General features: G+C 41.9%; 1 long non-coding RNA gene across 1 annotated transcript; it reads left to right on the top strand.

Moving 5' to 3' along the window:
- Window positions 1–23593, top strand: LOC130209857 (uncharacterized). Its single transcript, XR_008834718.1, has 3 exons — window positions 1–396; window positions 8709–8792; window positions 23510–23593. It is a non-coding gene; the product is annotated as an uncharacterized LOC130209857 (long non-coding RNA).
- Window positions 23594–26684: the final 3091 nt, after the last annotated feature.

Raw genomic sequence — 26684 nt, 5'->3', positions numbered from 1 at the left:
GCTGTATATCAATATTAATAACTTTCCAAATGAAGTGAGATGGCGTTTAAGTCGAGAACCAAATGCCTTGGTGGTGGATGCCGTGTATTTTAAGAAAGCTAGAAAAATACATCATCTTTGTAATAATAACAGTTTTTATGTTTTTCCCTGAGGCCATAAACTGGTATCCTGTAACACACCACGCGAAAGCCCCTTTCTCTCCATCAGTGTCCATACTTCAAGGTCACATGAGTAAACACAAGTAGAGATGATTGTTACCGGCAATTAAAAGAAGAAAAGAAAGAAGAAAAAAGGCAATACAGTCGTAAAAGATCCATAACCACAACCGCACTGTCCAGTCAAATCCCATCTTCATCACAACTGGCCGTCCTGTTGTTAAAACAAAATAAAGCAAAGGTAAGTAAAAGTAAATGAGTTTTCCTAGTGATTGTTATTGCTTTAGGAATGGGTGCAGATGGCTATTGATCCGCCTCATCCTCGGCCATTACCGTCGGGATGGCAATCAGCGAGGCCCGTTGGTTTCTGGGTAAACAAGCATTTTCCCTCTTCTCTCTCGTGAGCAGAGCGGCAGAGAGATCGCGAGCGAGGCGCAAGGCTCGGGGAACGCGTCGCTATCGCTCTCTCTCTCTCTCTCTCTCTCTCTCTCTCCGGGATGCTGACAGGCCAATTGAAAAGAATCGCTCATTCGTGGGCGGCCCAAACATGATTGTCTCTCCGCTGGCTCTCCGGGGGCCGCGCGTAGGAGACGTATGCCCCGCGGGTGCGAGGGGACATTTACAAGAGCAAACACCGGCGTGGAATGCATCGCGGGGAGCAACACGGTTTCGTTGATGCGTCGCTTTGGCCGGCTGAACCCGTTTCTCCTCCCCGAGTGCGTACGCCATGCGATGACCTCTTTGCCCCCGGAGACGATATTGAGGACCCCAGTGTAAACGTGGCCGTTTCAATTTGTTTTTATTCGTGCCAAACGAAATAGAAATGTTACATAATGTTGCTCGAGGCTGTGGAGTGAATTCACGATATGACGCGTATCACTGATTGCGTAATATGTGTATTGTGTATATGTTTTTTACCTTCGCATTGAAAATGCGGAAGGTTATGTTTTGATCGCCGTGTATTTATTTATTTATTTATTTATTTATTTGTATGCGTGTTATTCGCATAACAAAAACAGTTTTAAACCGAATCGCATGAAATTTGGTGGGATGATTGGTTATTATCCGGGGGTCATTTGATTAGATGTTGGGATCGATCGGGTCAAAGGTCAAGGTCATGGTCATGAAAAGGTAAAAATCTTCTTGAATCGCATGAAATTTGGTGGGATGATTGGTTATCATCCGGGGGCCATTTGATTAGATTTTGGGATCAATCGGGTCAAAGGTCAAGGTCAAGGTCATGGAAAGGTCAAACTCGTCTTTTTACCATAGCGCGGTCAATTTTTATCCAATTGGCATGCAACTAATGCCAAAATGTTCATAATTGAATGCCCGATCTTGAGATATGCGAAGATATGCGCTCTACCGAGTGCCCGTTCTAGTTTACTTATATTATATGAAGGTAGCTAGATAATGGGAAGACCTATAATGTTTAATATCACGCGTGCAGCAATTGAGTGATGGAAAAATAACAAAATGATTGTCACATGCTGTACATAGCACATGACATGGTGAAGTTACACATCTGTATTCAACCCATCTTAATGTGAGCTACCATATAGCTGCCCTGGGAGCGCTTTGCTCAAGGGAACTTTGGCAGGGACCAGGAGGTAGCACCACTCCTGCTCCCAGTACACACTTCATACTTGAGCTGTGTGGGGATTTGAACCAGCGACCCTCTGGTTCGCAAATCCAAATATCTACGGAGTGAGATCTTATCCAATGAGATATAGCAACCATCACATAGTTTTCTGTGTGGCACAGTCGCAATGACATCAAAATATCTTCATTAACCAGCAGAATGTTGACAAAGTGGCAAAATCCATGATATTTAAACTCAGCTAAGCTCAGCAGATCATAAAAACCCTCAAACAAGTAGTTTTTGGAAAGATTATGTCTCAGAAGGCAGATTTATATCCATCGTACGATCACTTTTCACGTTTCACTTTTCACAGGCTTATCCTTAAATCCTTAAAAAAATATGTTTTTCTGCCTGAATGTGTGTAGATGAATAAAACCTCACATGAAAAACAATATATAGGTTGTTAAACCATGTAATGGTCAATAGTGAATACACTCATAAAAACCGAAAGAACAACATGTTTGATGTTTTTTGACCGTCGATGCGGTCCCTGAACGTGTTTCTCAAAACTGGAAATGAAGTTTTTATTTAATTCAGATCAATTTATTTTCACAGAGTGGCCTTTTATTGTGTCATTCTCATAACGTTGCTATATCTGAAGTCAACAGAAGGGTTATCCACGGTGAAATACACCAAGACCAGCTCCCCTAAACGTGGCTGCTCCTCTGGCTTCAAATCAGCTCAACTGATGTTCATAATTAGTATGAGACGAAATGATTTTTGCCTCCCACGGCAGTTTATTTCTTCTTCTCTTCTCTTCCACGAGCCGTGGATGGAGCCATAGATATTTTCATTAACACTGTCTATTCTTTCTGAATCCATAGCGTGATGAGTCAGGAGCGAGTCCCGAGCCTCTCGCTGCTCTAAATGCCATTCCAAACTCATTACCTCTGTGTCGCGTCTGGCCATCCACCCATCATGTCCTGACCTTGAGAAAATAGATAGAAAGGTGACAACTGAGTACCTAGTTCGATAAAGGAGGGGGAAAAGAGAGAGAGAGAGAGCTTGAGGGTAAGTATAGTCCTGTTATACTGCTGCATAACCACGATGTCTAAATGTAGACTGAAGGGTTGCCGTGACGCGTGGTGTGTGTCGTAAAGCAAGAGGATGATATCAGACGGATCATTATGGGATGGATGCAGGTCTCCTTGCTGTTGCTTCGCACAGGTGAGAAGTCGTCTCGGCATCTCTTCTCACCAGAAGATCAAAGGACACCGGGTGTGAGTGCAGGTACAGTGCGACTGTGCTGCAGTGCAAAGACGCTTCATTGAAAGGCACTTTTATTTATATTTTTTTCTTTCTTGGTGGATAGAAAACATCACGACAAGCTAACTTGTTTTATTATGTTTTAGTTCCTGGCGTGGTGTAGAAACTTGACCTGCACAGATCATAATGATAATAATATTAATATTTTATGTATATAGCACCTTTAAAAACGGAGTTTACAAAGTGCTCTACAGAGAAAGAAGGCAAAACAAATGGTCCAATAAAAATACAAAATAAAGAACGACGGACAAATTAAATTTGGGGAACCAACGAACAGCTTGAAAGGACGACATCACTTAAAAGCTGTTCTATAAAAATGGGGTTTAAGAAGTGATTTAAAGGAAGTTATCCTGATGATCCTCAAGTTCCCGTGTTTTTGGACTGAACCGGGCGTGTACGAAGTTTCCTTGTAATATGTAGAGATTAGATGTTTACATTCTTGATGATAATGCATATATAACACTCTCAGTTACCATGGACCGATTCGTATATTATACATGATACATAGTCGGTTTCATACAGTGCTGCAGGTCCAGAGTAACTTTTTTTTTTAGAGAGAAACATCAGGGATTAATAATAAAAAGCGTGACAAACAGAATGCAAACAATAATATTAAAGTACGTGAGATTTTAGAGAATTGTAGAATGTTACTGGTATTGGTACAGACTATTACATTTCTGTTAACGCGACGTCCCAACACAAATCTAAAAAAAATGGGTTTTGAAAACAGCTCAGTCTTTTTATCCTCAATGAAATGACTGGATTTGCTTCTATCGGATTCAACTGTATGTTGAAAACAAAGAAATGCACTGAGTGTTTCTCAGTCCTTCATTCACACACATAGCAATGAACACATCTTACACTTAATCAAATACTGTACGTCTTCAGCATTAGTTTGTTCTACTGGAGGATTTCCACGCTGACCTCAAACACAACACCCAGCAGTCTGTTCTGCTAACTTCAAGAAATTGTCTCAGTTTAATAGTCTAAGAAATAATGTTCTCTCACATATTAAGTATTTTCCTCTTTACTACTTACTTTTTGTGTAATAACAGACAGCGTTAGGACTGCTTGGTAATAACAATGAGCATCTTAAAAATACTTTTCTTAAAGAAAAAGGCAAATTAGGTCTCATTTTTCTTGTGTTCTGACACATCATACCACTGATATGGACGGATGTATATATGAACATTATTTAAAAGAGTGGATTTGTGATAGAAACTAATTAAATAGTGAGCAAGCCTTTGACAAGTTTTTCCCACTTATTCTGAAAATACAAGAATACTGTTAGGAGTTGGTATTAGATCGTATGACTGGGTTCTCCATACTTGGAAAATTGTATTTGTTGTGCTGGAAGTGATTCGGAAACTAAATAAAACCCAAATATCTACCGTGAAAATGTTGTTTATTGCCATCACAGAATGTTGCATTCAGCATTTAGACATAATTCGTACTCTGTAGAAAACAATAGAACCATGAAACACTCCATCCAGAGGACATGTGACTCCAAACAATTAGAATGATGTTTCAGTGACATTACCAAGTAGCTTAGCAACAGGATCACACCAGTTTTAAACTCACTCTCTACAGCTTCATGTTATAACCTCAAAAGCAATCATTTCCTCTTTTTTCTTTTTTTTCATTTCTAATTTCACCAGATTGCCATATTACAGATACATGTGTTCAGTTAGTGATCTTTATTTAATACGGTGCGGTGCAACGGTTGAGGATTTGCTTGGTGTCTTGAGTGGACACGTTAAGAATTTGATTGAAGTTAAGACCTCAGATTGTTCAAGGTTTTTTTTTTTTTTTTTTTTTGGGTCACAGATTGACAGGTTTCCGACATACCTTGATTAATCCACGTTCCTTCGTCTCATCTTTGAACTGAGGAAATAAAAAACTGCTATTGGAATCCTTATTATGGAGGTGTCATTTGGAGTCAAATAGAATGCAAATTACTTGTACAATTGAAATGTCAACTTAAACATGCTGCTCGCCTGGCCTCTGGCTACCCGGAGAAGTCATTTAAAGTCATTTCGTTGATTCAGAGTCCCACTAATCCTTTTTCATTTCCTTATAGTCTCGGAGGTTACGTGAATAACTGGGAGTGGGGGCTGGGTGTGTGTGTGTGTGTGTGTTGGGGGGCGGCACACATCTGGGAATCAGGTCGATTTCTGCCTTCATCTGTCTGGACGAATATGGTTTGTCGTGATTCATCTTCCCGTGTTTTTGTTGAAAATACGTGCACCCCAATTACAGCAGGGCTTTGCTTATTCAAATGGGAGACCTCCTTATTCTGACCAGTTTGTCCAACAATCAAGCTGAGATTACGAAGAAAAAAAAAGATGCAGCAGGTGATATTTCTATAAACTGCAATTGCCCAGCTTTGACATATTTTACATTTTAGATGAGAAGTTCAGATGCTGGAACATGTAGAGGTTGTTTATGAAATATGATACGGCGAAAACACTGACATGTCAACATGTGCCATGTTAGGTCAGCCCTATAGGCCCTAGCTAAAACATAAAAGGTATTAAAATGAAGTGATGAGAGAGAGAGATGGATGCATCTCAATGGAAATCCATATTATGGTCCAGTGATTTCATCGTCAATCATTCATGTTGATGTGTCTCTTTTGATTTGATCTCGTCCGGGCTAAATACAAACTATACAGTGTTTTGAATTATGCACCTGCGTATCAATTATTACTTGAGTTTATGGAAAACATTTATAATTTAACATTGTTAATTGCCATTGTGTTGCATCCCATAAACATGCAAGGCTTGACTTCACCCCGGCTAAATTCCCAAGAGGCTACCCCCCAATGAATTTGATTAGTAATGCCACATCCATCATCGGATTCGGTCACGTATGAAAGGATCCATTCCAACAGCATGCCATATATCCACTTCCACTGAAATGTGTAAATTGTTACTGCTTAATAAAATAGGCGAAATCGCTCCAAAGGGGCCTTAAACATCACGAGGATATTCATGATTTACGCACACACACGCGGCGAGAGGCCCAGTGTAAACTCGGGCCACGCACATGCACAAACATCTACCCTGGGACGTTTACCTTTCGCCCTCATTGTCTCCACCTCATTGATACACGGCCATCAATTTCTGCTGCATCTCACACTGGATAGTCTTTAAGGTCAATTTGATCCGTCCAAGCGGTGGCCTGATGCACTGCCCCTCCCCCCCTCCTCCTCTCTTTCCCTGTGAATTGCCTCCCCCGGGGGAGTGCTTGTGTTTGCTCTCGGCGAAGGCCTATGGCCGCGCCGTTAATTTATTAGACAGATAAAATGCTTTCGTGAGTTGTGTTCGACTGCAGAGCGCTGAATGATCTTGAGCTGCTCGGTGCTGAAGTGGCCACTGTTTTTTATATTTATTATATATATATATATATATATATATATACACTACCGTTCAAAAGTTTGGGGTCACTTAGAAATGTCTTTATTTTTCAAAGAAAAGCACTGTTTTTTCAATAAAGATAACATTAATCAAAAATGCACTCTATACATTGTTAATGTGGTAAATGACTATTCTAGGTGGAAACGTCTGGTTTCTAATGAAATATCTCCATCGGTGTATAGAGGCCCATTTCCATCAACTATCACTCCAGTGTTCTAATGGTACATTGTGTTTGATAATCGCCTTAGAAGACTAATATCTGATTAGAAAACCCTTGTGCAATTATGTTAGCACAGCTGAAAACAGTTATGCTGGTGATATAAGCTATACAACTGGCCTTCCTTTGAGCTTGAAGTTTGAAGAACAAAATTAATACTTCAAATATTAATCATTATTTCTAACCTTGTCAATGTCTTGACTATATTTTCTATTCAATTTTCAATTCATTTGATGAATAAAAGTGAGTTTTCATGGAAGACACGAAATTGTCTGGATGACCCCAAACTTTTGAACGGTAGTGTACATATCCGTGGAACATAAAAGTGGAGATTGTAAAAGCAATAATTGGACATTTTGGGAAATATTCTCACGCTTTCTGGAGGAGAGTTGGATAAGAAGATCGATGCCACTGTCATAAACGTCTTTTAAATTTAAAGCTACAGCTATTAGCAGCCAATTAGCTTAGCTTGGCACAGCTACTGGCAGCAGGGGGAAACTGCTGGTGTGACTGTGTTCAGATGTATAAAGTCCACCTATCAACACATAATACATTTGTATTTTTACTGAAATCAGCTGCCAGACAACCAGCAAGGCCGATATCTAAAATGTAAGTTTCTTTATTGATCAATCAATGATCGTTTTCAGTGTTTGTGCTAAACTATGCAAAGCTAACAGCCTGTTGCTTCAAATTCCTCAGACAGATGGAGGAGTGGTTTATATCGTATCTTCTGACTCTGAGCAAGAAAACGCAGCATATTTCCTCACGTACCTTCCTGTTCTTTTTAAATGTTGCCAATGCAAACTCGATTCAGACACAGAATCAGATTAATCTATTGAGATATTATTTCATATCAGGATGTGGGATGCTTTTCAATGTGTCCAGATGTGCTCTCCTAATGTCCTAGTTATCACAAAGACGTCTGGATCCCACTACAGTATATTTAGGATCTACTTTGCAAAACAGGCTCTAACTAGAACGGGCACTCGGTAGAGCGCATACCTTCACATATCACAAGATTGGGCATTGAATTATGAACATTTTGGCATTAGTTGCATGCCAATTGGACACAAATGTATCGTCCTATGGTAAAAAAAAGATGTTGACCTTTCCATGACCTTGACCTTGACCTTTGACCCGATTGATCCCAAAATCTAATCAAATGGTCCCCGGATAATAACCAATCATCCCACCAAATTTCATGCGATTCGGTTCAATACTTTTTGAGTTTTGCGAATAACACGCATACAAATAAATAAATACACGGCGATCAAAACATTACCTTCCGCATTTTCAATGCGAAGGTAATAAGGCAGCGTGAACTCGGGGGACAGAACACTTAAATACTTTCTCAAGCCCGTCTAAGGATTCGACACTGCCATGCCAACATGGGGCGAAGCATTGTTTGTAAATGTCTATCATAAGACCGCTGAACTAGTATAGTTTAACTCCTATACTTCAGCATCCGGGGTGTTATTGATTAAAGATGGGATGTTGCCCCGCCCTCTATGAGACAGAAGTGATAAAGTATTGTCATGAAACTTACCGATATCTGCGGCGTCATGCCTTTACCTCTGGGAGCCATTGGACCCTCGCTGTGTCCCCCAGTAACGAGGGCCAGACAGCCGTGAATTCAGATTACAGACTTGTCTATCATGTCCAGTGCTATTGGACTATAGCAGAGAGCCCCCCCCACCCCCCCGCCACCTTATTGTGCTTCTTTAAGTGTTGCGTCTTCAGGGAGCCATTGAGGGCCCCAGCTGCCAAATAGCAGCGAGGGAAGCCATTTGTCTTAGTCCATTCATCTTAAGCTGAGCCCCCCATCCCCCACCAACCTCTATGCAGGCCTCAACTTAGAAAAGCGAATGTAAAAAATAAAAAAAAATATCTTCGAATAAAGATGACTCTGTAAGAAGCAGCTGACACACGGAATTGGCATTATTGTGCATGTATATTTTAAGCCTGAACTAAAGATTACACGGCTTGTTAAAATGTACGTTTTTTCGCAGCGCACGCAGACGGACGCGTGGAAAAGAAAAATGGTTCTGATCTGCCCGCCATATGGACTGTGTTATCACTTTTCTGGAGCCCTGGTATGTCGGGCGCTATGATCTTATTAGACGTGTTGACTGACAGATGTGATTTATTGATTGCGTGTGCTGCATTGGTGTCTTTGTACTGCAGTATAATCGCTGAACATGCCAGAGGACCAGCACACTGTTTTGGATGTACTCTAGTTGTGTGTGAGTCAGATTGGTAGCAGCCCATAACACATGGCACATGGTTATTATATATATATTGCTTGTAATTGGAACAAGGATTTTGCTATTGGTAGTTGAAGACAGAAGTCGAACTAAAGATCTCCCCATTTGCTTCTCTAACTTTAACTCAAGAGAGCCACATTTTGACCTCACAGAGTTGACTACCGGTGTTTGATCCCGCAGCTCTAAAGGTTTTGGGATGTACACTCTGGGACCGTATCTCAGAGTTGAGATGGACTTTAAGTAGTTTGAGCTTCATCTCTAAGATACACTATGATGCGTTGTATCACAATTTCTTTTTTATATCGTCGTCTTTCTTTGCAACGTTGCAAAAAAAATCGAAATAACCTCAAACACGCTGGTGTTTTTTTTGGTATCTCAGAGGATGTCTGAGGTAAAAACATCATCACCAACTAATCTGTATTCATACAATAAATTACAATCCATCGTATCCAAAACAAATTGGGACCTGTCAAACCCGTCGGCCACCCTGTTCTTCAACATGACCTTTTCTTTTTCCCCCGGCTGAACCATCAGAGGTAATAAAAGCTTGGAAGTGAGATGCTAAATGTGTTTAGTTTTTAATTATCACACTGATCCTCCTGGCAAATAACAGTACCGATCAATAGAGGCTACTGGGAAATATTCCATTGTGAATGCATAGCGGGGGATTATCGCCATCATTGTCATCAGCGCTGACAAAATCAAATTACTGCTGATGAGTGGACCGTGCCGTGGGAGACGTGACAGACACACACACGGGGAAGAGCGAAGAACGACACACCGTTTGTTCTTTAGTTTTACATTCAGAGCGGCAGATGAAAAGATTTCTCTGTGTTTCCTTATTACTTTTCGTAGATCAGATATAGGACGCCGACATAGACGAGGTTATTGGATTGGACATCGGGGACTTTATCGTTTCCCTCCCCCACAAAGCCCGAGCTGTTTCTTAATAAGTGTGTGAGAATGTGGTGTGTGAACTAAACCAAACAAAAGAAATTCATAAATTGAACCTCCAATCGATGAGATAGTCGACTTCAGAAACGACTTGACTGCCAGTGCAACCACTGGCGCAGTGGTTTCCACATTATAATAAAATAAATAAAATAAATAAAATAAATAAAATAAATAAAATAAATAAAATAAAATAAATAAAACAAATAAAATAAATAAAATAAATAAACATATATAAATAAAATTATATTGGGTATTAGACATTTTTTTACAAAACCCCCGATTACGTTCATCGACCATATTTGTTATTTTCCAATGCCAATGTGTAAAAGGGGCCGTATCCCAAATTCTGAGCATTAATATATTAGCAAACGTAAAGTACAGATATATAGATAGCAATAGCAGGCCGACTGGGTGGTTGTGGTTAGGAGTTGTGCCACGTAAACAATGCTTTGAATGTGCTTAAGAGTTATGTTTTATTTTGCTTGGTGCTCGTCTTCACACTCTTCCTTCTCAGCGTCGAGGCCTTTTGATGCTCTGATGGAATGTGCCAAAGGACAGTTGAATGTGATAACTGAATACAATAATACAGCATTCGTCATACAGAAGCCAGCTGTGGCCAATAAAGGCTCAAAAACAACTCTGAGGGGTAAACCAACATTTAATGTGCTTCTCCAAACACCAACCTCTCTCTGACCTTTTGCCTCTGTGACAAGAGACTAAGTAAACTGCACTTATGCTCTTGAGAAAGTGTATAAATGTTGCATGTGCGTCAAATGTTTCCTTTGCTAACCAAGCCCAGCTAGAGAAAACAAACTACCTTTAAATTTCAACTTGTGACTTGTGACTTGTCAGAGGTTACCACACTCTAGTTCACCAGAAAGGACACATTCCAGCCAACACGCCGGCAACTAAATAAGACAGGCTGTTTTACAGACAGCCTGTCTTATTTAGTCTTATTTAGTACCTCCTTGCAGTTAAAAGTTACATTCTACTATGAAACTGGTTAGATGATCGTTTGCCTAAATATGTCAATAGAATCATCATGCAGATGATGTCAAAAGCTTGATTAAATATCCTTTAAAACCCTTATCTATGTAATTGAAACATTGATATTAGTGAGTAACTAAATGTTCAAGTGAGTCATACTTAAAAAAACTAAATAACTTGCAATCTTTCCGATAAGTGGCAGCAAATAACATCATTTAATACATTTATTCACCCTGAATGTGCTTCAGTACGAGGCGGGTTGACTTGTGTCGTCACTACAAATCAGGTGAGCTGTTGATCATATAGCAAAAAAAACGCCAAGTTGTGACTTATGTTCCCACTTACTGGCCGATATTATTCAACCCTCGTTGTGACAGCTCCTTAAGTGTCTCATCGGTGCACCTTGGATTTGTTTTGGTCCCTCCTGTTTGTGCAGGAAGTCCACACCACACCACACATGCCCATCCCTTGAATAAACAACAGGTAATTATGGGACAACAACCTGAACCAAAGCCCTAAATATAAGTTATTTTAAAAGCAATTCTTTCAAGCTCCATATTCAGACATACTGCCTAAGCCCAACAAAGTAGGAAAGAGATTCCTCTTTCCTGACTGAGTAATCCATTAATGTCTCATTCCTGTTTGCATGGCCCAGTGGCATGTCTAGTCTCGGTGATTTCTTTTACCTCCAACGGAGCTTTGGGAAAAAGGAGAAACTCACCTTCTCATGCCGCATTCGCCTTCAGCTACAGTCTGAGGTTCGTCGTTAGGCCGGTTGCATTGCTGTCTTTAAAACAAACTAAAAGAATGGAACATGTTCTGTACATACAGAACTGGGGGGGAGGAGATGGTGGTGAGTTACAAGGAAGACGGGTCAACACAGGGGACCTGGAAGGTCACTCACATTTTAAAAGATACAGCGGATGACATCTGTAAATCAGAAAATATCGTTATTTGTTTAATACTTTGCCTAATTGCACACGGCTACATTGTTAAGCGCACAAATATTTTTCTGGATCAATGTCACTACTCGTCTAAAAGTCTGGCTTTAACTCGTCCAATTTAAAGCGGTTGTCACGTAACAAGGAATCATAATTTTAAGATTTCAATCTGGGGATTATAGTAATGTACTGATTAAAAGCTAATAACTTAAGTATAAGTATACAAATAAGATACTTATCCTAGTACAAGCAATTTAAAAATGGTCAATATTGTTGTATTTCATTAAAAGGTCAACTAAAATGAACATTTTCTTTTTAGAGCAAAACACATTTCAGGTGACTATCAATCATTTGTATATGAGAATATCTGTTGTGGAATAAATGTAATTGTGTGAGATAAAGTACAACAATGTCCAGACGGATCTCCTAAAAATGACATTCTCAATTTACTCATGTACACTGTCTGCCAATTGCGTCATTTATCCTGGATTACGTTTGTTTATAATCAATCTATCACAAATTAGTTTTGGAACCTCCTCGTAGGGAGGACGGTGTGATGCCTGCATCAAAAGCAGGACCTTAGTCCAGTAGACCGGTGTTCCCGTCCCACGTGAAACCCAAAGTAATACACTGACGCCTACTTGCTTAAACCTAAACATAACATGCCATTCTGAAACGGATAAAGTGCCACACACTAACATTTTATATCTCTAAAACTTTTTCTTGTTTCATAAACATCCAGATTCGGAGCATCCGTGGTTCACAGAAAGTACTCTGCTGGTGTTTCATTCTGGCAAGTGGGTCACGAGTGCACTTGCATGTTGATCCAGTATGTTAATGATAACTTTCTGGATGTAACTGTAGGTCATTTGTCATTCAGAATAAATGAAAGCGAGAAAGGAACATTAACTGAAAGGTAGAGAATAATGGCCATAACTCAAGACTTTTCGACATGAGTGTTGTCTGCCTCTGAGGGAAACTGAGAGCAGACTCAAAAAGACCCCAGCAGAGGAAAACATCTGTCTCACCGCACCCGGACCCCCCACCCCCCTTCACATGACTGATCATGGAGTGGCTACAAAGTTAAAGAATTCACATTTTTCACAATTGTATGCGATGCTTGCGCTGAAAACCCCCCCAAAAGCACCGTGTGTGTGTGTGTTGTGGCTTCCCGAAGGGCCCCGCTCTGGCCTTTTTGTTCTTCCCTGACCCGAGAATAAAAAGGTTGGTCCACATCAAAGCCACGACACATCTGGTTCTGAGTAGCGGCCGAGGGCAGGTGGACACAAGAGGTCTTCATTTTAGCAGCGGGGGCGATGTCAGAGGGTAGCGAGGGGTTAGTGGCAACACAGAAAAGGTTCACTTCACTTCGGGGAGATTAATCAGAGTTTGGAGGAACAAGATTGTCATTTCCTGGATGAGTGTTGGAAAATTAGTTTGGCGATAAATCTCATTAGGTCCTGCCCTGTCCTGGCTTTTATCGGGTTTATATAAATGAGCCAACTACAGCCGAGTAATCATGTGGTGTCACACAATGGGCAGATCAACAACCTAATTGGTGGGACAATGTGTCCTGCTGTTGTCGTTATCGATATTGAATTATTCTAGTGAAACAGCTCAAATGTCCCTTTTAGCATATGTTTGTAACAGGATGTCCTCAATTGATAAGAACGTGCTGACGTTTGTAGTATGTCGGGAACAAACTAGTTATTCATTATTCATTTATTCCTGTAAAATAAAGCTGAATACAGATGGACTGATCGTCGTCTACTGGTGTACGGTGAAGCCGCTACGTATAGTTTATGTTTTACATTGTTTTGGCTTCACTGTATATGTATATATATACATATATTGTAACACTTGAAGTCCACTGATATATATATATATATGTACGTATATATATATATATATATATACAGTGGAACGGTGAACTCATAGCTTGTTTCACTCTTGGGGACCATGTCCGAACGACTTACTCCAGCTTCTTGCCGTGAGCAATGGGGTCTTGTGCTTTGCCAGATTTGTATCACTTCTGGTGATTTCACATGAGACATTTACATAATTGTGAGTGTTTTTAATGTTATGTGGAAGTTGTGTGACTCTCCTCCAACCTGTAGATGTTTAGAAATGTATCCATGTTGAATCCATGTTGTCAGGCCACTGTCAAACCAAATCTCATCAAACCACAAAACACAGTCCTCATGAATCAGAGTTTTTGAGTGTTAGACTCGTAATAAATTAAACCCAAGGACGCTTCGAAGGTTGCTTATTTAGATATCGATATTTAATGTTATGAAGAAGAACTTTCTGTAACACCCTGTTCTGTTTCTCCTGTGTTCCGTGTCTCCTATGTCTCCTCTGTCTTCTGTCTTAATTGTTTAATTCCCTGCACCTGCCCTCAGCCACTCTTGTCTCGTTAGTGTCTGATGTCGTACACCTGTGTTTCCCCCCCTATATATTGTGTCAGTCTTTCCCTTGTCTGCTGTCGGATTGTCGTCTCTAGTTCCGTGTCCTTTTCCCGTCGTCCTGTCTGTGTTCCTGTTTCTGCCTGTTTGACCCTGCCTGCCCCTTTTTGGACCTTGTTGTTTTTTTGTAAACTGTTTTGCCTCATTAAAGAGTTCCTTTGTGTTATTCATATTGCGTCCAGCCTGTCTCTCTGCGCCTGAGCCTCACCCTGTGACAAGAACCTGACACTTTCAGGACACATGTTCATGTGCTTTATGTCGGAAAGTCTGCAACCTCATTAATGTTTTTATGTACGTGATGGAATAACTGTCCGAACACTTACTGCACTGTAGCCATGTCACTATGGGTACATGAGAAGATGGCATTGTTAGATGTTATGAATTACATTTCTAATGGGAACAAAATAAATAAAATGTGCATTATTTCCCAGGAACCCAGGTGGTCCACACATAAATGCACTAATGTCCATAGTTTACATTTTTTACAGAAAGTGCATGCACATTTATGGATCTAGAAAGATCATACACAGAGAACTCGTAGTAGGCTCCCTCTTTTCCAACTCATTGTAATTTTCCTAAAGACCATTCTTTCAACACATTGCGCATGAATACATATTTATCCAGGATTTATCCAGGAATATTGTGGTTTTGTGCATTAATATGTGTCAGACACAGTTAAATGTTCAAGATGGAAACAGTCAGAGAAGGGTAAGAGAGAGAGAGAGAGACAGAGTGTGTGTCCTTGTGTGTGTGTGTATGTCCGTGCACGTAACCTCTGCAGCCACAGCCAAGTCATCCTGCTGGAGATTGCTGGCAGGCCTGGGGTCAGGGGTCAGCCCTCTGAGGGAATTGTCCCCTTAAAAGGTTATCTGGGCCTCAGTTTGGTGCTGTGATATGATTTCAGTTTGTAATTGTGTATGATTGAAATAATATATAATATCAAACAAGCTCTGAAGGTCATCTTTTTTCCCATGGTTCCACATTTCCTCTCTCCTCTAAGAAGAATTCTCCAAATGTGTGACTTGTCTGGCAAAGCCATTAGCAAGCAGCGCTGGGGGAAAAAAAAGAGAACTCAGCTACAGTGATTTAAGATATGCAAAAGGGTATGAAATCTTCGACAACAGCAAAAGATACAAGACACCATCTTCCTTATCTGAAATGCAAATATACTTATGACAAGGCGTTATGTGTGCACTGTGTTCACAACGGTGAAAATCCCCAATCGTTTAAATGAAGCAAAAAAAGGGACGTTGATGTCTTTGTCCTTCGCGTTTTCTTCCGTTGTCTGTTTGTTGGTTATTCCTGATTAGAAAGGATCTCCATCTGCCTGCCTGGAGCTTCTAAGCTCGCTCCGATCTCCGCTTCTTGTTGGACGAAAGCTCAGCTAAATCCTTGCGCAAGCCTAATGTTTATCCCATGTGAAAATAATTACTCGAAAGTGTTTTTCTTAATCCTGATAATTAGAGCGCGAAAAGGAAGATCAGTGTCACTGTATGTCACTGGGGCCTTTCGCGATTGACTTCCTCGGTCGCCGCGAGTTTCAGGTGAAGACGGAAGCGGATAAAGGTTAGATTAGGCCTAATCCGGAGCAGCAGCAGCCCTTAATCTGTTATGATACAAGGATGATCACTTAAAAAGGTCTGGATCCAGGGCTCTGCCTCCTGGTTGGGCGAGAGATGGCTCGACTGGGACCCGTCTTAAAACCTGCTTAGCGGCGCCAGCAGCTGTGAGCACTTGTGTGGACGACCGTGGTTAGAGAGCAAGAGGAAGAGAGTGAGTGTGTGTGTGTGTGTGACGGAAACAGTGGAAGATATCTCAATATCATCCCACGCCTGGGTTTCCCCATCGAGAGCGGACGGGGCTTACTGTGTGTGTGGGGGGGGGCTACCTGTTGTCGGGAAGTAATCTCAAGATCAACAAGCAGGTTTAAAGGCCGGGCTATGATTTCACTGTGACACATCAGGGATCTGCAAAATGAAGCCCAGAGTGGCATTAAGGGCCCAAAATGGAAAACAGCTCATCTTGTTCGTGGAGGGAGGTAGAAGACCGGCGACCCCGCTGATACGGGACGGGGAATTCAGTCGTCTCTCTCTCTCTCTCTCTCTCCAGGTCATATTACCAAACTCCAATAGGGGTGTGAGTGCGGGGGAGTGAGGGTTGGGGGGGGGGGGGAGATTAGGCGAGAGATTCTGCTTGGCTCTGGGAATTAGGGTTGGAAAAAAAGATGGCGGGATGGTACGTCGTGCGGTTGAACCGACGCCGATGCGCACCGCCAAAGAAGGCATGGACGTGGAGACAGTGACACGTCAAAACTTGTATTTATTTTTTTTAAAGTGGGATGGCTTTGTGGGAAAAAAAAAGATGTGATGAGGCACATGATTTATGATTTATTAAAATATTATCCTGCAGCAGCAACAAAGTAGTATACTTTGTAAAAAAAGTGATCCGATCACTAATATATATGTTAGCTGTCTACCCTTGAGTTTGAAGAATGAAGGAAATATTAATAACTGTCACCCTGAAAGGTAAAAAAAAAAAAAAAAAGATTAGTGCACAAAAACTAATTTACCGTGAAATAATATCGTATTGAATGTCGAGGTCTGAGCGTCACTTTTTTTTCCCGCAGGTTATCGGATATTGGAGTGTCACCAATAATTAGTTGCATATTTACCAGGCTGTTTTATATGATAATAAGCAGATGGAATCAATTCACGCATATGTTTATTGACTTTTTTTTTTTTTACCCTGCCTATTGATTGGTGCAGATATAACTAGACACCCAGTTGCCTAAAAGAGCTTCATTATCTCAATTTGCTGTGTTTAACAGCGTGACAGTTGGAATGACATTTAGTTTAGCTCCTCGTGGCTCTGTGACGACGACACACTTGTTTGTTTTGTTGTCTCCAAACTGGACTAATAGTTGGGAGCCATTGATTATAGGCAGGGTGTGACAGATCCATCAGCTGAAGATGACATTCAGATCAAAGTTAAACAAGCTTAGATTTGCGCGTTAATCATCCAATTTATATTCAATAATATAAGTTGGTGTGCAGCATCCTCTTCAAATGATTACCTTCTTAATATTGGCGTCACATGATATGCACATCCCGTAATGTTGCACAGATGCAGCATCGGTACAATTAAGGCACTCTACATCTCATATCTGCTCGTCTTATCGTCTTGATTTAGTTTGATTATGTAAACTAAAATTTTAGGTTTAAGTGTGATAAATAGAAAAACTGGATTTAGAACATTTTCAAGACAAATTTTTTTTTTGATTCTGGGTTTAAATAAAATAAGATTAATTAATTGAAGGTCAGGGTATATATTTAAAAGCAGTTGTAAGTACACCTTATTGACCTATAGCATATGTTTAATATTTTGATTGAAGATTATATACATAAGTGCAAAGAAAGACTTGTACATTTTCTGTGTGCCAAAACCATGTCAAACGTTTCCAAAATACTTCATATAAAATATGATTTTGTTTTTGTTTTCATCAAAAAAATATACTCGAGTAAATATATAATGTTGCTAATATAAAACAAATAGTATTTGAGCTGTTTCAAGGGCCGTGGGAGGATACGACTCACCCGGCAAAAACAGTGTAACCAACCATGACTGTATGAATTGTAAATATAAAAGATAAACACCGCGTTAACACGCTTTTCACTTGACAAAGCAAAATAGGATTATCAGTGAAAAGAGCTTAACATATGCTCAGCATCCATCCTCTCTGAACTGTCGGGTGGTGACCCCTGCTTTGTTTAAGGCAGCATAGGAAGGGACCACACAGCCATCGCAACCATTAAAGTGCCATACATACGCTTTACAGATGAGACTGTACACAACCGGTGTGAGCTGCCTCTCCAAAGTGATCATAAGAGAGAGATTAAGTCCCTATATCTTCATATATAAAAATAAAAAATAAAAAAAATGATTATTATATTTCCTGGTGGACAAAGATATACTTTTTTTTGTGGCACTATGGTAATTTTCTGTAATTAAGAATCTAATGAAGGCATAATGCTAAACCCATCTTTTAATAAACACACAAGCTGCTGCTGACGGAGGACGTGGAGCGATTGGGTTACGTGTGCGTTATTAGATTTTCTGCATGTAATAATAATAAAAAAAGGGCACGAGGAAGAGGAGGACGAAGAGGAAACATGACTGGCATCTACCAAGTCGAGGAAATCGTTTTTAAAATCATGTGTGCGACTGGATTTCTCCTACAAAGTGACTTTTAGTGATGCGATTTATACTCGCATTGTTTTGTTAAACACAATCAGTTCCATTTCGGACAAATAGACACGAGTCTCAGAGGAAACAGTGGATTCATCGAGTTATTCAGAAATAAGTGAATAAATAAATATTATCGCTGTCAGTCGGACGCTCACCACATGCAACGGGTTAGGCCCGCGTTTGCCACATTGTTGATGCCGGATTATCGCCGAGCTTTTGTGAGAATCCTCATCATGGCGTCTGATTATATTCGGGCTATACTTCTCGCTGATTTACCGCAGTGACTCTGGCGAGCACAGGAGGGCATGTGCAATCTCTTTTGTCTGGATATAAAAGAATAAATATCCTGCTAAACCCAGAGTGCTCGCAGGGCCGGGCTAAAGCTGCCGCTCAGTATTCACCGCTGTGTCTCCCTTTGCTCTTTGGTTCCACCATCCCGGAACTTTCCTCCTTTTTTTTTTTTTTCCGCCTCTCTCTCTCTCGCAGCGAGATGCAAGGGAGAGAGGACGGAGAGGGAGGGAGGAAAATGAATTGGGGCATGGCGTTTGATGTGTTGATTGGGAGACGAGCGAGGACGGCAGCTGCACTCGGAAAACCCTCCCCGGGGAGCGCCGGCTTGATCGCTAAATGAAGACCTCTAGTGCTTTCTTGTTAGCCAAGATGGATCCTGCGCCCAGATGAAGCGCAATTAGTCGACGGCGGCGGCTTTAGGTGTCCACCGATCACAAGGCGCAACTCGGTGCTCGTCGGGGGCGAATGCTATTGGCAGTTACTGCCCCGGGCTGCGTCCTAGCCCCGCTGGCCTTTTTCGGGCCTCTTTACCACTACAGAGGAGAGAGCAGAAATCCCGAGTCGAGCGGGGCTGCAAATATCTCTCGTCAAATGATCCCTCTGGCATTTGGGATACAGCTGTGCGCGTCTGATTAGAGCGAGGCGAGGCATGGTCCAGTTTGGCTCAGAAGTGCTTTCTCTTAGATCTCAGTGGCTTTCACATCTGACACATCCAAAAAAACAAAAAAGAAAGGGGTAAAATTCTCAATAGAGTTGCAGTTTGCCCATCAGTCAGCCATGAAATCCCTCATGTCTGGGCGCGCCCACTGGCATACTGACAAGCGCGCATTGATTGCTGCTCTATCTTATGTTTAAGAGAAGCCCAATTTGTACTCGGTTTCAAGCCACTTGGAAAATAAAACCCCCGTCTTTGGCCGGCGACAGACGACACAGCTTCCTCGTCGCTCGTCCGCATCATATTTCTCGGGGTTGCCGCCTTTTTTCTTCTTCTTCCATCTTCCATATTTCGCCTCTCGGGCCCAAAAACAAACCAGCCCAGGCCATTTGAAACTATCACAAAAACATGTTTGCTTTTTGTTGTTGTGCTGCCGGTGCTCCACCCCCCCCCCCCCACCCCCTTCCCCCCGTCGGCATGTCCCTCCGCCTCGACTTGCCGCTGCTTGATGCCACCGGAGCGATGCAACGTGGGGAAGTTTGTGCCACTGCATGATGAAGCGTTCTATTTATATTAAAATGAGGGTAGCTCCTCCGGGAGATATAGAGGAGAATGGAACAACAAACACGGAGCTTTGGAGTCGAAGAGAAGTGTGTGTGTGTGTGTGTGTGTGTGTGTGTGGGACCAGTGACGGCAAAATGGCAACCCCTCCATACAAAGTGGCCCTAAGGACCCGAGGAAGAGTTATATTATGAGCGGTGGCATCCAGGAGGGCCTTGTGGGTGTGCTGCATACAGTCTGCACTCTGCCATAAAACAACACCCACGGTAATAAAGCAAACCCTTTAAATCCACAGACCACACCACACCATCCCCTTAAGTTGGTTTTTACTGTTAATGCCTTGACCAATGGTGTCGCAGCATCAGCTGACCCGTGATGGATTGTTAAGTCTCGGTCTGTTTGTCGTAGTACTTGTCGAAGCCTGTATTTGTTAGTATATTGACTCCTGTCATTCACGTCCACCCCGAAACAAAAGACACCTCGGAGGATTGTGTGGAGATGAGAGAGTGTGGTCCATCTTTCATTGAGGCTATTATTGTGTTGTGTTGTAGAGAGATGGATAAAGATGTAGATATAGATGGATAAATACAAAAGAGATGGGATACAGTTAGATGATAGCCATATTATAGGTAGATAAGTGCTCGTAGAAAATGGATGGATACATCGATTATCAGTGGCTTTGTAGTGTGATAGTACATTTTTATTACGAAAATCGCTTGTCGAAAGCACTTCATATCTTTACTCCTGACTTGTTTTTTGTCAATATTTTTTTAAGAGGCCAGTATCAGCATTGCACATGAATACAACGGGGGCTAGTGGAGGGGAAAAAAAGACCATTCCTTTCAACAACTTGCCCTAATAACCTATATTACCGTTCAGCCATGGTAATAAAGGCCAGTGGGCAATAACAGCTGGGTTTTCCTCTTTCTCACCAAGAGCCCGGCGAGAGTGGAGGAGAATGGACCCTGGCCCTGCAGTCTGTCTAGTTAATTAAGCTCAGGGGTGAAGGTGTTATTTGTGGGAAAGAATCCAATTATTTTGCCTCTTCACTCCCGAAGAAGAGAGGGGTTTGTGTGGTGATGAAGATGATGATGATACCACTCGGAAGCAAGATAGCCACTTCATGACTTAAGGAGTTCATGCTTTGTACCTCGCGCCCACCCTCCCCCCACCCCTCACCCCTCCCTGTCCCTTCCCCACCCGGATTAGCCAATTCCTGTATGTAACCTCATGCCTTTTACCAGAATCTGTGATATTTCATTCGGTGAAGTGCAAATGTGATTGTTGCTGCTTCAGGAAAAACACACCCCAAAAAAAAAAAAAGAGTGTGTCTTTCAGTGTGGATCGCATGTTTCTGGTGGGAAATTATTGGGATGGTTTAAAAAAAAAAGGGAAAACTGCTCTTCACGGTAGCATCAAAGGCAACTTTTCTTACGTGAGACAAAAGAACCAATTAAAATCAAACCTTAATTACTACTTTAACATCTAAAAACAGAGCATCATATCCCCGTCTGCCTCGGGGTAATGGATGGCCTTGTTTGATTTTTGCATTTCTTCATGCAATTAGTGGCCGAAGGTAAGGATCAGTGAACGCTACTCTGGAAGAAATAAATGTCCTACTTAAAGAGCATTAATTTGTGTGCTTTTGTTCGATTTCCAAATGAACATTTCGCTTGTGTATCAACGTTGTAAACCACAACATTCTCATGTTTTCTATTGTTTTATTCTGCGATATATTTGGTGATAAGCCGTCGTCATGGCTGTGGTGTTTGTGAGCCGCCGCAGCACCCGGGGGGGAACACTTGGCAAACAAGCCATGTGGCCGCTCCCGGCATTACTTTATTTGTATTTGGTCGTCTGTGCTGTTTTTTTCTCTGTCTGGTCGAGTGTGGTGAAGCTATATCAGTCCGTGCTAAAAAAAAACTCCCCTTCTCGTTGCTATCCATCTATCCGAATGCAGCAATTTTCTACTGCTGCTCGTGCCAGAAACATAAAAGTCCTCCACTTCCTGTACATCACTGCATGTTTCCCTGGAAAAGACGAGTGGTGCGTTGTATTTGTGGACAAACTGGGTGAAGTCCAGGTCTGGTCGAGCTGCCTTTGGCTTTGTTGTTAGCTGGTGCTGCTCTCCTGATGAAGAACTATGTGCTGTTAGTCAACTTCTTTCCACAAATGCATCTCAAAAAAGATTGAATAGATGGGAGGTATGTCGCTAAATATAGGCATTTAAAACACAAAAACCAACAACTGGGCAGAACTTGTTACAGATAATATGTATGAAACATAGTTTTGATGGAGATAATTGTATGTTGCATACGGGAAGCGAAATGAATGAGCATCGTGTGTTTGATTGAAACCAAATCAGACTAATGTAAGTAAAATCTGTGATTTCTTTTATTTCTTAGACTGAATAACCTTACAGGTTGATGGGATTCAGCCACAAAAAATAAGATTTTCAAAAGCAGTTTTTTTTTTCATGCTCCTCAATCACAAGTTTTGCATTAGAATTATGAAATAGTTTGTATGGTTGCTTTTTTATTGTGCTCACGCAAATAATCAATGTCCTGGAGAGGCGGGATTTTTTTTTTTTTTTTGTTCTACCGTGGCTTAAAGTTGATACATTTTCCTTTTTATAAAGATTTTGCTACAATTATCCGACTGTGTTGGAATATATTCGATACATTGATGCATTGCACTTTGAACTCTTCCTGTTCTTTTGTTACATCTTTTCATGTCCAACACAATAACCATATGTTGCGAGGCATGTGTCTCATATCACTCTGCACAATTGTATCCTACCCGTCACATGTGACACGTTTTCTTAATTGGAGAATTGTTGCCTGAACAAACTTGAGCCTGTTTGATGGGCCTGCCCGGCGTGTGCACAAAGACACATCGTATCGTTCCCCACTTTCAAGTGTCCGCTGGGAGAGGCTGGGCCCCTAATCTGTGCCCGGGAGAGCTCACCCTATTCTCCCCTGCCTGAACTTTGTCTCGGTGCGGGTCACCTCGCCGGGGCCACGGGGGAGGGGCCCGCCTCAGCCCACAGCCCCTAATCCTGGGGAGTCGATAGATGCGAGCAGGGCTGCAGGCCTCAGCTCCACACCGGCGGCCCCAGGGAGAGCTGCTCATTTCAATAAATGTAAAGTGATGCTGTCCACAAGCAAACACGAGCACCACACACACACAGACCTCCGTTATTATACATACACACATACCCACACACACACGTGAGCCCGGGCTCATATGTACGCAGATGTGATGGAGAATTGGTTGTCCTCGGGGCAAAATATGGAGGAGTGATCCGGCGATGTAGTTAAATGACAGGCAAGCGAGCGGAACATTCGCTCGCTTGATGCTGTCGATGCGTCGCCGCTGCCCCGATTAGACCTTATTTACATTTGTCGAGGTGGAATTGATTTCTTCTTTTTTTTGTGCCCTTTACAGACTGCTCAAACTGCAGAGTGGAAGGGAGTCGTGTCGCACGGCGCCAGCGAAGCCGGGAACGTCTGTCAAAAGTCTTGTTTGGAGAAGAGAAAAAAAATTGTCGGGGGTTTTAACACTGAGTCTGAAAATGAATAGCGACCCCCCCCCCCCTCCACCACCCTCCACACACACACACATATACTTACATGATGTCACACGCGTGGACACACGCAGCCTCCAACCTTCACCTTTATGTGTGTGACAGGGACATATGTTGATGTTAACCCCCTGTGGAGAGACGGCTGGTGCCATTTCTGTTTGTGTGTATGCAAACCCTTCCTCTCTGTTTCTGTGTGTGCATGTGGACTCGTGCTCCATGGAGTCCAGTGTGTGTGTGTGTGTGTGTGCGATGTGTGTGTGTGGGGATGAGGGGGGGGACACACAATGAAATGGGTGGCTGAGCGGGCGCCTCCCACCATTAAAGCACTAAATGGGCAGCCGGAGGTCCCAGTGAGTGTGTGAATGAGGAGAGTTCTCCTGGGAGGTGAAGGTCAGCGGGTTTCTGATGGGACTGTATGATTAAGGTCAGACTCTGCTACTAATGTGGCTGTGTGTGGCGGCGAGATGGATACCAAACTCTTACGGGTTAACTTCGTGATTTCTTTTTCTTTTTTAACGGGCCAAGGTTAAGATCACTCTCCCCCCCCACCCCCCAAAAAAACACAGTAATGTAATTGTCAGAAAGGAGCTGTTTGTGATAGATGAGGAAGATGAGGGGATAATAACCTTTCACGACATTTTCCACTGCTCCCATGTGTGACGTTTTATGAAAATATGACTAGAAGCTTAACTATCTGTAGTGAAAACAGTTTATACTTTCACATATGGTTTAGCAACAAGTAGATGTCACCCTTGATTTGGCAAGCACCATGAAGACCCCACAGAGGTTATTAAAAAATGAATTTCAGGACTCATTTCGGCCTAAAACAAAGAAAAAAAATGTCCATCGCAAAATAATCTCTCCATTTTTTAGGATTTTGTTAATTCATTAATTAGCGTGCTTGGAAGTTGCTCGACGTCGTTCTCGGTTTCTTTCTGTTTCTTCTCAGTGTCATTGTGCTATTCTCTGTTCAACCTGGAGGAAAAACGATGTTTTTTATTCCAAATCGAGGATCTGATCACAGAGGGTGTCGTCATATGCGGTCGTAAAGCGATTTGTGGCGAATTTCAGATTTTGAGCCCCGTGACTTGACAGGTTTAGTTTATGAAATGTCCTGAAACAAATAAACAGCTTCAAGTGTTTTTTTTAAATATCCAAGCAACGCAAATCAGAGAAAAGCCAAACGTATTCATATTTGTGAAACTAGAGCATTTTCCATTTTTGCTTTGCTTGTTTTCTGTCGATTGACTAATTGATTAATCACTTCCCATACTCTCCTGTAAACCTCCGGGACTTTTTTTTTTAAGCTTCTGCAATCGACTGATGATGATGATGATGATGATGATCATATTGCTGTGATAGCATGAGGTGCGTCTTGGAAACATATCGCAGAAAAGTATGAAAAATGTCATCTCCAGGCTGGAGGGTAACATCGGCTTGCACTTCATTAAATTTTCATGGAATCTAAACAATTTAATGGAATTCTGACAGATGCAAGCGGGCCACTTCCAATGATACCATCATTAAAACATCATCACAGGATAATGACATTCCCCCACGGTGCTCCTCCACAGCCAGCCGAGACGTCTGCCTGGACGGCCTGACAGATACACAGGCAAATAGATAAATCTGACCTCTAGTACTAAGGGTATTTCACTTATAGCGTCCAGACGGGCCCTGCACAAAAAAAAAAAAAGTGCTTATTAACAAGCTCTCCCCTAAAAAAATGAATTAGAAGTAGCCCTCCCTGCCTATCTCCTTCGAATCAAACTCTAAAAGATTATTCCACATAATTATACTAAAGGGCAATTGGTTGATATGGGGCAGGGTCGGAGGTCGTGGCCTGGTATAAGCAATCTGTAGGCTTTGGTCGACAGGCGTTAATACGCAACCAGGCGTCAGCCTCTAACCCTATTCCCCAGGCTGATTGCTACCTGTCACCTCCCTTCAACTCATGTAAATTGCATCTGCTTTCTGCGGGAGGGGGAGGTGGGGTGAGGACGGGGATATGTGGATTTTCTGCGATGTATGTGTGTATGCATTTGTGAATACATGCCCGTTACTGTGTGTGTGTGTGTGTGTGTGTGTGTGTGTGTGTGTGTGTGTGTGTGTGTGTGTGTGTGAGGTAGGTCATGTGTCCACTCTCTAGCAGTACAGTCCTGCTGCAGTCGGGCGGTAATGGCTTCTCGGGGCAATCAGAAGAAAACACTTTTTGGACTCCTCTCCTTTAATGGTGTGTCCTCCTCGGGCTAAAGTTGAACAGTCCCGACATGGCCTAAGGCAGCCGATGAAAATTCAATAATTCGGCTCAGCCAGCGTCATGTCGTTTTTTTGTTTTTTTTGGGGGGCAACGAGGAGTGTAATTACAGTGCACTAACATGACGTCTGGACAGGGCTGTGTATTGGTGTGTTGGTGGTGTAAAGGTGACCCAGTGATACCTTGAGGCACCTGTTGGGAGGGGGTGGGGGCATGCCACCGTGATGCACCCATCCATCTGATACCACGGCCTCTTCAACCTGATACAAACACAGCACCGCTCATGTTAAAATAAAGTGACAGGAAGTGGGTTAAGGACTATTAGATGAATGATTTAAAACACTCTTTAAACATGATATTTTAGAAGATTGGCCACTCATTTATATTGTTTCAATGGAATGGCATTGGATGTTGGACTTTTATTGTGTTACCTCCTGTCAGCTGATGTCATTCCCCGCACAAGGAAATAAACTGTGACAATGTAAACGTAGTCACGGTTGAATAGATAACTGAATTGGTTGTTGTTCTATATTTCAGTTCCTACTTCATATTTCAGTTTATATTTAACTAGAGATGTCGTCATACAAATATAACTTAACCTGAATACAGAACACACATTACATGTATTCAAATTGTCTGCTCACTCTAAATAACTGTTTATAAATGTGTAATATGTGGTTTAACTGGAAAGATTATTTGACCATATTGCTAGTATATCAACAGTATAATAATAAAATACATAGATATTCACCCTGTTTCTAGACATTGTGCTCAGTATG

This window comes from Pseudoliparis swirei, chromosome 19, assembly GCF_029220125.1.
Source record: "Pseudoliparis swirei isolate HS2019 ecotype Mariana Trench chromosome 19, NWPU_hadal_v1, whole genome shotgun sequence".
Taxonomy (NCBI): domain Eukaryota; kingdom Metazoa; phylum Chordata; class Actinopteri; order Perciformes; family Liparidae; genus Pseudoliparis; species Pseudoliparis swirei.
Note: the sequence above shows the minus strand (reverse complement) of the source record. Positions and strands in the feature narration are given on the sequence as shown.